A 12,683-nucleotide genomic window follows, 5' to 3' on the forward strand; every position below is an offset into this window, starting at 1 on the left:
CTTGAACCCACCACACCCCAGTATATGGGGCCAGCGCCCTACTCCTTGAGCCACAGACACTGCCCCGATTTTGCTTATCTTTTTAAGAACCAGCAACTTTTCATTTTGTTAACATTCTGTACTTTTTATCTCAGTTTCATTTATTTCTGCTCTGATCTTTGCTATTTCTTTCCTTCTACTAATTTTTGCTTTGATTTGTTCATGCTTTTCTAATTTTTTGAGATACATCATTAGGTTTTTGTAGTCTTTCTACTTTTTTGATATATATATTTATTGCTATAGATATCCCTATTAGTACTGCCATATCTTATAGATTTTTATATTTCTGTTTTCAGATGTTTCAAGAAATTTTTAAATTTTTCTTCTTAATTTCTTCATTAATCTATATTCAGGAGCATATTGTTTATTTTCCATGTATTTGCATGTTTTGCAAGGCTCCTCTTATTATTTATCTCTAGTTTTATTATACAGTGATTAGATAAATTACTTGATAAAATTTCTATTTCTTGAATTTTCACAGTCTTGTTTTATGCCCTGTGATATGGAACATGTTCCATATGTTGATGAAAAAAAGTTTTATTCTGAAGCCATTGAGAGAAATGTTCTGTAACCATCTGTTAAGTCTATTAGATCTAGTGTGTAGTAACTCCAATGTTTCTTTGTTAATTTTCTGGCTGGATGAACTATCTACAACTGAGAATGGGGTATTAAGATCCTCCTTTGTTATTGTATTATCGTCTATCTCTCCTTTTAAATCTATTCATGTTCTCTTTATATACTTGGGAACTTGAGTGTTGGGTGCCCAGATACTTATAATTATTTTACAGCTTGCTAAATTGATCCCTTAATTATTATATCATGCCCTTCAGTGTATTTATTTCACAGTTCTTAATTTGTAATCTAATTTAATTGATGTAAGTATAACTATTCCTGCTCTTTTACAGTTTATAGTTGCATGGAATATCTTCTTCTACCTCTTCACAGTCAGTCTGTGTGTCTTTATAAATGAGTTTATAGTGAGTTTCTTAGAGGTAGCATATAATTGTGTCTTATTCCTTTACATATTTAACAACTCTATGTGTTTTAATTGGAGAACTGAGATCATTTATACTCAATGTTATTATTGATAAGTAAGGACTCACTACTATGATTGTTGCTTGTTTTTTAGTTGTTTTTAAGACTTATCTCTTTCTTCCTTTAAGGTTAAATGATTATCTCTGTTAGCATGCTTTTTTTTTTTAAATGTATCCATCATAAGTTTTTGTGCTATTTTTACATGAGGCTTACAAAAAACATTTGACAGCTATAACAAATTATTTTAAAGAGATGACAATTTATCTTAAATCACACACACACATACATAAAAGAATAAAATAATCATTAAAATATTCTACACTTTAATAACTCCATTCTTCCAACATTTTGATGTCCTATGGTCTTGATTTATATGTTTTTATATTACTCATCTTTTCATAGGTTCTTGTAGCTATTCTTGTTTTTGATAGATTTGTATAGGTTTGTTTGTATATTTAATTTTACCAGTGGGTTTTATACCTTGAAAAGTCTTCTTTTACATGTTAGTATGTTTGCTTCAGATTTAAGAACCCCTTTTACCATTTCTTATAGGAAGAATCCAGTGGTGGTGAATTCTCTCAGCTTTTGTTTGTCTGGGAAAAAGCTTTTTATCTCTTTTTACATTTGAAAAACAATTTTGCTGGATACAATATTCTTGGATGGTAGGGTTTTTTTCTTTAAGCAATTTGAAAATTGTCTTTCAATCCCTCATAGTTGGTATGGTTTTCATTAAGAAGTCAACTATTTTGCTTATAATTCTGATGGCTGAAAAGTTCAAGATTGGTCATCTGCATTTGCTGAGGGCCTCAGCCTATTTCCACTAATCAAAGACGACAAAGGTATAACCTCGTGAGAGCAGAGATCACATGATAAGAGAGAAAGCAAGGAAAGAGTTAGTTTTCATGGGAACTAAGAGAGTGAGATCTCACACCCACCAGGGAGGGCAGTAATCTTACTACGTACTGATCCATTTACCTACCTACTTATATGTCCTTCTATCTATTTTCATATATCTATGTAGGATATTTATCAGATATTAAAAGTGACTAGTTTGGCATGGAGGAATTGAGTAATCATATTTTCCCTTTATACATTGTGTGTTTTCTATTACATATTTATACAGGGTGTCCATAAAGTTCATGTGCAATTTACTATGTTAAACTACTTTAAATTGCACACAAATTTTATCTCCACCCTGTGTAATGTATGAAAGCCATTTTTACACAAAGAATTAACATTATTTTGAAGGCTTTAATTAAAAAACAAATTTTATGTGCCAACTAATGGATAAGTTGGTGAGTGTAATGGATTAAATTATGTTACCATAAACTCAGTGTTGAGCCCTAGCCCACAGTGTGAGGATACTTAGAGATATGGCCTTTAAGGAGGTACGTTAAGATTAAATGAGGTCATAAGGGGGAGGCCCTAATCAAATAAGACTGGTATTCCTATAAGAAGAGACAACAGGAATGTGCAAACTCACACGACAAGTGTGAGCCAAGAGAGAGCCCTTGCCAGCACTTTGATTCTGAACTTTAAGCCTCTAGAACTGTGAGGAATCAACTTTGCCAGTCCTTTGATTTTGAACTTCAAGCCTCTAGAATTGTAAGAAAATAAATTTATGTTCTTTAAGCCATCCAGATGATAATGTTCTTGCTATGGCATCTCTAGTAAACTAATGCAGTGAGTAAATTCATTTATATTGCTGTTAAAAAGAATAATTCAACATATATATAGACATAGAAAATGTCTTTTATACATTATGACACACACAGTATGATTCAATTTCTATTTTGAAGAAAAAGACAACAAAACAGAATAAATTATGTATGTACATGTTTCTATATATTTATAAAGAGATAGACACCAGATAATCAGACAATTGACATTGGTTTCCTCAACATTTCTGGGGAAGGGTTAAAATTAAAAATTAAAATTAAATTTTTTTTTCTTTATACTGTATATTTCTGTATTGATTGAAATGTTACAATAAGCATGCATACTTTTGCAATTAACAAAATATATGATTAATAAAACCTGATATTAAAAAATAGGAGAAAATATGCTTATTTAGTGTTTATATGGTATATGCATCTTAATTTCCATGTATAGGTCACATATCTCAGCATAGAAGTCCTAATCTTTCTATGGCATTGTGCTTTTTCTCAGTAATATAAATAATATAACAATGCTGCTGCTTCTGGTTCTGGCAAGAATTCTTGATTTATTTAATCACTTCTTTGTTTTCAAAGAGTGACTTTTCTTTATATTAGTTCTCATAACATTTGTTCATGCATACACAAATGTGTACGCACACGTGTGTTTAGGTGAGCAAAATAGGTGGTCTGTGAGATTTATCTTTCATTACATTTTAACACAGAGTTGGCTATGGAACAAGAAAAAAAATGGAAATAATCTCTTTTATAGAAAATTTCTAGAGCATCTATTATGTGTTATATTCTATATACTATTTAATTATAGGTTGTAATTATATTAGACAGCTATAAAAAGAACTTAAATTGAGAAATCCAAGGGGTAAAATATTACTGACAGACACGCTTCTTCTCAATACAAAATTTCCAGTGTAGAAAACTGGTAACTTACCTAAAACAAGGTTGATGAAACACATTAGAAAAAGCTCAGGATTGAATGGTTGCCCGTGGAAGGCGAGACGGAATTTATCAAGTAAAACAGGAGCAGGGGTCACAGGGCCAAGAATTAAAAACAAATGCAAATCTGTGAGCTGTTATTTTAAAACCAAAGAAAAGTAGGTTACACAAGCCACTTCCATTTTTAAAGGCTACCCCTCTGGTGGTGCAGGGGAAACCTTTGCCCACTTGTCTTTTTTGCTAAGGATGCTGTTTATCCACGGAGGCAAAGAGTAATATTTGAGGAAGAGGTTTTGCAGATGCAATTACAGCAAGACGCTGGGGTTTGGGTCTGCACGTGGGTAAACACGTGCCTTCTCACCCAGAGAAAAGTTTAGCTTGGCAGCCTTTGCTAGGAAGCATGACTCTGATCCTAGAGAAAGCCAAAACTACAGAAACCCAAGGCATCTCCAAAAATAACATCAAAATTAAAGCCTTAAAACTCCTCACACTTGTCATGCTGTGAACCATGATGATCCAATGCTCAGGACCCGCAAAGTTACGGAATCCTCAGCATTCTCTTTGTATGTTGACTTCCCTGGGCCGTTTGAGACTCTGGAAGAGGCTATATTTAGGACTTTAGCTTTGAGCATCAGTCATTAATGTAGATAATTCTAGAAGCTTCAAGAAAAGAAAAAATAGAAAAGTGTCTTTGAAGACCAAGATTCCTATGAGATAAATAATTGATAAAGTGCACTAAATCAAAATTTACAAAATTTTCTGTTATTAAAAAAAAATTTTTTTTAAGAAGATAGAAATGCTAGCCACCAAATGGGAGAAAATACATTTTCAAACTCAAATTTATGGCTATAGAATATAAACATTTCTACTAATTTAATTATTGAAACAACCAAATTTTAAAATATTGCAGGAGGTTGAGTGATACCTTCATAAAGGAAGATATAAAAATGCTCAATAAACACATGAAAAATGCTCAGTATCATTAATCATTGAGAAAATCCAAATTAAAACAATGATAAGATGCAACTTTATACTTTCTAAGGTATTTGGCAAATGAGCCAAAACACCAAATATTAGAGATCTCATGAAGCAATGAAAATTCTAATAATTGCTGACAAGTTAATAAAAATTGTGCAGCCACTCTAGGAAGCTTATTGCTATTTTCTTATAAAGTTGAATGATATACTTGTTCTATGACCCTGAAATTTCACTCATTGGTTCTTACCCAGAATAAATTAAATACTTATAAAGTATTTAATACAAATATTTATACTTGTATAAATACATACAATAGCTTTGCTGCTAATAGTCAATAAATAGAAACAACTCAAACATTCTTTAACAGGATAACAGGTGAACAAATCATGATATATTCATAGAATGGTGGACTACTTCAGATATCAGAATGCTATTTCTACATCTCGATTTGAGAAATAGTTTCACAGATGTTTATATTTGTCATAGTCAATAAACTTAACATCTACAACTCTGCATTTTTCTATGTATGAATGTTACTTCCACTTAAAAAATTAATTACTTTGCTCTACTGTCCAATTTAACCACTTAGAAAATGTTGATATGGCATCAAGAATTGTGAGGGCAAGAAGAATAAAATCTATTATGAGGACTATTCTTGTAGCACATGATTATATTAATCATAATAATCAGGAATTTTAATTTTCATTCATTTATAATAATGGCACACATCTATGAGGTATATGTGGTATTTTGATGCCTACATACAATATGTGTGAAGATCAAATTAGAGTATTTACGCTATCCATCACCTCATACAGTTATCATTTCTTTGGGCACATTTCAAATCTTCTAGCTACTTTTCCAATATATTAAAGAAATGAAAGTAAGAATATTCCATAAATGTGTAACAACAAATTTTATTTCTTTTAGATTTATATAATAGAGTGACACAGGGATTCATCAGGTCCTAGATAATTGTTTATTATTTATTCTTATAATTATTTAACTTTAAATATTGTTATGGTAGTTTATGTTAAGGGTCTAACAATGTCATCAGACTGCAAAAGACTGGAAGGACACAGCCCTCCTGCACAAGTATTCTCAGGACCCTATGATACAGGGAGCACTGAAGTGGCAGATGAAGTCACCTAAGTCCAGCCCTGGCGGTCATTCCTTCAGGTCACTCAGTAGGCTGTGTAGAGGGGACAAGGACTCTGCTGCAGTGGCTCCGGAGCTTACTACAGCTTGGTACAGCATTATGTACCATTTATAAGTACCCTGAGGTTAGCATGACCCCACCACCCACAAGGTGACTCTTTTCCCCGATGCATTTTATCACAAGTTATATGAATAACCACCTGAAAGTTGACAAGGAATTAATTATGGTAAAAATAGTTTGCTTAGTCTAACAACACTGGAGACTGACTTCACAGGAGCTGATTTCTTCCCTCTGTAACAAACAGTTGAGCCATGGTAGTGGATCAAAAAGAAGGGCAGGTGAGCTGCTATTTGGCTAAGGTTTGCTCACTTTGTAGTAGGGTTGAGACCTAGGGTGGGGTAAGGGCCATTTTCTAACCAGAGCAGCTACTGTGTATTAGCCTTGGTTCTGCCATTTGAACCTGGACGAAATACCAGGCCCCTGTCCCCTTCCATACAGCTCTCCCATCACGCTATTGATTTCTGCAAATGAAATGCTATTCTCTTAAAGAGAAAATGTAGAATGGATATCAGTGACTTCTGAGGAAAAATATTTAGCCCATTCTTCAGTTACAGAAGCTTCTCAGTTTCCCTAAATAGAAATCCCTGGCAGGCCCTGGCAAGCTAGCATTCAGATCTGCAAACACACATATGTTGGAATTGAAAACAAAATTGGTAATGGTGTGGTATTTGTGCAGCAACAAGACTTGTGACACCACTACAATTTTTGGCATCTCCGGAAAATGCTGCCTGGGGAAACTTTAGCACTCTGTATTGAATGAGTCAGATAGAATAGCAGCAAAAGACCAGACGAGTAAGCTCCGGGCTTATGTCCTGTGATAGTGCATTCTTTATTCTGTTCCATCAGAAAGTCTCCCTGCAAAACCAGCACTTCAGCAATGTACAGTCTCTTCCAAAGATAAAGTTAAATTTCCAAGGGAAAAGTTATAATTTTAAAGTATTGACAATAATTTAAAGACTCTATTTTCACCATCGTGAGTATCTTGAGACACTGAGACACAAGATGAAGAACTCTCAGTTTAATCACAAAAGCCATCAGCATTAGGAGAGGAATGAGAGGCAGCTCATGAACTCTGTAGGGACGGGACGTGAGCTTCTCCTCAGGTCAGAGAAGTCCAGGACCAACACATTTCCTGTTGCAAAGGGTCACTTAATTAGCATATGTTGAATTTAATTCAGCTGAGCCAGAACTTGAGCTAAGTCAAGTTAGCTTTGCTCATCCTGCAAGTTTGTCCTGAGCATTTCATAGAAGAGCACTTGTAACACTAGTACAGATCAGGAATAGTGATGATGGTGGATGTGCTGATGATGAATATGGTGATGACAATAACACAGCAGTGATGCTACTGATCTATCATGACTAAGTGAGCCTCCAGTGTGCTGGCCACTCCATTCCATATACATAAGGGAAAGGTGTATGTGTGTGGGGGGAAAGAGGAGCTGGGTAGGGAAATGAACTTGAGAGAAGTAGAAGGCTTCTATTTATGTCCACCCTGACATTACCATAATTTCCACAGGTGAGTCTCTGCCACAGTGATCAGAAGTAAGATGCTATACCAGGAACCTCTGTCTGGGGAAGACATCAGAGGAGGGTATTTTCCTCTTTTGGTGCAAATGAAGAGAAAACTAGAGTTTTCGGATTCTGCAATCAATGACATTTTGTCCTCACCTCAACTTGTTTTTCCTTCTGTCATTTGAAACTTTTTATATTTGCATGTTCTGTTTGAAAATAGAAGACTCTATTACAGGAAAAAATAACTACTGTTGAATGAGTTGCTTTAATCCAGTTGGTGCAAATGACAAATGTCAAATAGTAAAGGTCATTCTCATCACACCCATTGGGCATGGCTAGGGTGACATGCCAGGCTCTAAACTTTAGCAAGTCACTAAACTAGGGGAAACTAAGGTTTTCCTTCTTTTTCTTCTATGTAAATGCCTCTATTTCCCAAATCACAGAAATTACACAAACAGCTATAAAACTTCAATTTCTGTATATGCCAATATAAACTTTGAAAATAGAAAAATTTTTCTAGTAAGATATACTTCCTTATATTAAGTCAACATTTTTAAAGTTTCAAAAAGCTCCACAAAAACTCTTAAGTAGATGAGTATACCTGACTATACACATTTTTTAGGGGTGAATTGAGGTCCTACTATTTTGAGCAACTTAAAATCAAAATGATATTATAACAGGGAAAAGCAAAACTAAACCCCTATGTCTCTGACTAACAGTACTCTCAGCTCTCCTCCGAGCCATGAAGCTTCTTTTGAAAGATCAAACCTTAAGTAAAATCTTAAAGGAAAGGCAATGTTATTCTTATTACCAGGCATCAATGGAAAACGTTACTTTAATGGGATTTTAATAATACTTTTAAACTTTAGTTTGGAATGTTAAGGCCATTATGCTAAATTCAAAATAAAGGATAGAAGAGGGCAGGGTACTTTTCCAGATATGCTCAAAAAAAAAAATAAAATAAAATAAAATCAACATCAAGCCATTGCTTCTGTCCAGAAGGGTAGCTTGGAATGGTAGAGGAAGGAAGCATCTAGCAAGCTCTCTTGGGCCACACCGGCTCTTCCCCTGGGGTTCTGAGTAACCTTAGGCATGTTAGACACCTGCTTGGATGTCAGATTATTTATCTACCAAAGAGTGATGTCAACAGTCTTTATCTCCTAAGACTGCTGAGGCTGGAATAGGTAATGGTTGTGTACAAGTGTGTGGCAAATATGAAGCACTCAATAAATATCCATTATCAATATTAAAGAGCAAAGAACATCTGACTGACTGGCAGTCTGAAACTCATGTTCCCATCTCACAAATCAGTTATGTTGTTCTGAGCGACTGAATCAACCTTTGTGAGCCTTGGTTTCTTTATTTGCACACTGGAATGCTTGTGTTGATGGTTCTGGGTCACTGAGGACTTTTGCAGTTGTTAGTGACATAAAAAAAGTCAACCAAACCATGTCTATGGTAACAGAAAAAAATAACAATTAAATTCTGTGAAATAATTTAAAGAGTTTTATTCTGAGTAAAACATGAGTTGATCGCAGGCTCAGGGAGCAACTTCCACGAATCCTTGATTAAGCAGCACCAAGGCAATTGAGTCACAGCTTGACTTTATACATTTTAGGGACACAGATTGTAGGTAAAGTCATGAATCAGTATATGAAAGTATATATATTGGTTTGGTCCAAAAAGTTTAGACATCTTGGAGGGAGTGAGGGAATTATATTATTCTGAGTTCTGAGATTCTTTGACTTGTGATTGGTTGAAGAAATGGAGTTTGTCTAAAGGCTTGGAATGTTCTAAGTGAAGGAAGCCTGTTAATCTCAGACAAACCACAAGGTATAAACTCCAGTGATCTGTTAACCAAATTGAAGGCCTGCAGGTGTGATATAACCTTTGCCTTGCCTGGCCCCAGGTCTTGCTAATCACATTCAGTATCCTACTGTCATAAAGACTCTGTTTTATTGGTCTTATGATCTCTGTTTTAACATTAAAGTTCGCCAATTGTTATATCTAAACTCCAGGAGGGAGGGAAGAGAGAGAACATTGCCTGACTTCCCTTCCTTTCCTGGCCAGGAACTCAGTTTTAAGGTTCTTCCAGGGTCCTCTTGGCCAACAAAAGGTTTGTTCAGTTGGCAAAGGAGCTTAGGATTTTATTTATAATTTGTACCTAGATGAAAACATACTTATTGCCGTGTAGAATGAAAAATCCTGAGTGCTGGCTTAAGACACAGCTAAATTCAGGGCTGAATGGACAGCATTAGGACTTGGGTTCTGTCTCTCTGCTCTGTCTTTCACTTCAGGTGTGCAGAGAGTCAGGACATAAGAGCAGCAGCATGAAAATACCTGGGAGGTTGTCACTTGGATTAAATGAGTTAAGAAATGTAAGAGTACTTGGTGCCTTCCTACCTCTCTGTGCTCAACCAGGGTTAGGTATTAGGAGCACTTGCCTGCAGGCCCCACCTGAGGGCAAAGTGATGAATGCAGCCCCAGATTCTATATCCTTTTAGGTTCATGCCTAAGGAGAAAGATTTCCCATCTTAGCTCCAGAAGTCTCAAAAAATTTCATGGCATTGAATGACTTTGAGAGAACTTGTATTCTGAATATTGTCTTTTGATTGGCTATACTCGAGTCATAGTGTGTAAGTGAGCTCAGGTCACCCATCACTGGTTCCACTGACAACAGAAGTATTACTCTCTGGCCTTTTTGAAAATGAGATGCAGTTCCCAAGAAATGGCAGAAGTTGTAAGAACCTAAGATGTTAACATCACACACACACAAACACACACATATGTAGTCATACATGTATATTCTCAAATTTCAATATACAGGGCTTTTTAAAAAAATGTTCTGTGTCAGATTAAATTATTATTCATAGAAATATCTGTGGCAGGTATAGAATTTCTCTGATCCTCCGTGGCCAGGAATTAATTTGGTTATTTTTAGTCCTTGATTTTCAAATTTCAGTCTCAAATAACTACCCACACTGCCACTTCTCTGCATCAAAACTCTGATAAATAAAGCCAGGGTTGTTTGGAAAGTGTGTAGCAAGAAGCATGGGGAGCCGCTGTCGTTTACGCATTTAGCTTTTTAATTGACTTTGCATGCATCGATTCTGCCTTCCAGTAAGCAGATGCAGTTCCCAGGGATTGTCAAAAGCTGCCTGTCTCAAGCAGATCTAATCCAGTTGGTGCCATTGAAAAACCTTAAATGGCAGCTTTCATCTTATTTACAAAAACTCTCTGGATTCAGGTTACATTTTAATCCCAGTTGCTATATCAGCGTTATGGCAGCAGAGGTGGGGGTGGGCTTGGGGTGCTGTTTTTGGCTACATTTTTGTTTTCTTTCCTTTTATGTAAATTATGACTTCAAGCAGAATCTGATAATGGAGGCCAATACCCAGGTCTGCAGGGCAGACTGGCTTTGGACCCAAACTCATCACCAGCTATGCCTGAAAACTAGCTGCAATATACATACAGTATTTAAAGTTTACTGTTTGTCCCTTGCTGAACAGAGAAGGCTGCAGCCTGGGATAGAGGAAAATTTATCTGTGCATCTTTTTCCAGTACTATTGGGGATAATTTGATCTCTCGAATACAACTAAGGATCTCCATAATCCCAAGTAAAACTATAACCACTATAACCATAGTGGTGCCAATTTAGCCCCAATGGCTCTCCAAAATAAACAGTGTAGCTTCATCATAGTTTTTCTTTGTGTGTGTGTGTATCCAAACCCATACTAGGCTTATTATTCTTCAATAAAATCGCATACAGATTCTCAGCTTCCCATCTGTATGTCTGAGTGTAAAACTGATCACCTTGAGTTTGGTCCCCATTCATTTCCCATATAGGATCTGGTCAGTCCATTTTTGCTTTTAAGTGTGAAAATGTGAACCAGGAGGGAGGGGGAGAGGGAATTGAGAGAGTTGAAAGCTCAATAGATGCTTGTGTGGGATGAGAAAAGAGTTTCTCTAGGTCAAAACAAGGATATAAAGTATAGGGTTTTTATTTTTCATTTGTTTGCTTTTTTAATGTTAGGAAGAGAGAGGAAAGAGAATGCAGTAAAGAGCAGAAGAGATCAGGGTGAGGGCCAGACATCGCAAAGAGAGAAAGGAAGAGTGTGGTGCTCTGTGGGAGGTCAGCAAGTGCTGAACTCAAGGGGGCAGAGAGGGAAGCACAGCCAAATTCACAAGGCGTCATGAAAATCGGTCCCTTTGCTTTTCCTCCAGCAGGACTGAAGGACTTGTCAGGTAGTTCTGATCCTGAGGCTTTCATAGCCCATTATTTGCCCAGGACACTCAGGGCATTTTGAGGCAAAAGGAACAAATTCTAAAAAGCAAAGACCTAGTGAATGTAAAGAGAAGAATTTACATTTCCTTTTGGTCTTTGGGGCTCCTCAGTGGTTTGTGACAAGGGAACTCCAGGAGGTGGAGGAAGAGAGGGAAGTAAGGAAACCAGGGACAGAGAGAGAGAGAGATGTTAGTTCTAACTGGAAAAACTGTAAGTTAGTAATTTTTTAGTTATTTTATCACAAAGCCCCAGCATCCTTACAGGAACTCCCTGACAAGTATAGAAAGTGCACCACGCTCTGTAAACACTAGCTCATTTAATCCTCTCCATAACCAGGGAGTTGGTGTAAATTCCTCTCTTTACATTCACCATGTCCTCTGTTTTTTAGAATTTGTTCCTTTTGCCTCAAGTGTCCTGGACAAGCAATGGGATATGAACAAGACAAGCCTCAGAACCAGAGGCTTGGATGCCTTAAGTGATTCCATTAACGTCAGACATCTGAAGGATTTGGTCAGAGAATGCCTCCTCGTTAGGTCACACTGGGAGCTGGGATCTTCCTTGCCAGCTCCCCTCACCCCCTCGCACCCACTCCATCTGTGTCTTTGCTATGCCTGTCACACACAGAGCAGTCACTGGAGAGTTTAATAATCACTTACAAATGTCTGTTACTTTTGTCTCACTTAGGTTCTCCTTTTACCAAAAGCCATCATTTGGTAACATGGAGTGTGATCTGAGGATTTCTGGTAGCACCTAATCCCCCTCCATAGCCCAACCACACCACTGGGTGTCATTAGGCATACGCCCTCAGCGCGTTGAGATTTCCCTTCTGGGTGGTGCCGGTGGCTCAAAGGAGTAGGACATTGGCCCCATATACTGGAGGTGGAGGGTTCAAACCCAGCCCTGGCCAAAAACTAAAAAAAAAAAAGAAAAAAAAAAAAGATGTCCCTTCTAAGGGCTCTTTTGTGATCTCCTGGGTAACAAGATGATCAGGAGCAGGTTATGAAGG

The sequence above is a fragment of the Otolemur garnettii genome, unplaced genomic scaffold (assembly GCF_000181295.1).
Source record: "Otolemur garnettii isolate 467f Iridium unplaced genomic scaffold, OtoGar3 scaffold00168, whole genome shotgun sequence".
Lineage (NCBI taxonomy): Eukaryota > Metazoa > Chordata > Mammalia > Primates > Galagidae > Otolemur > Otolemur garnettii.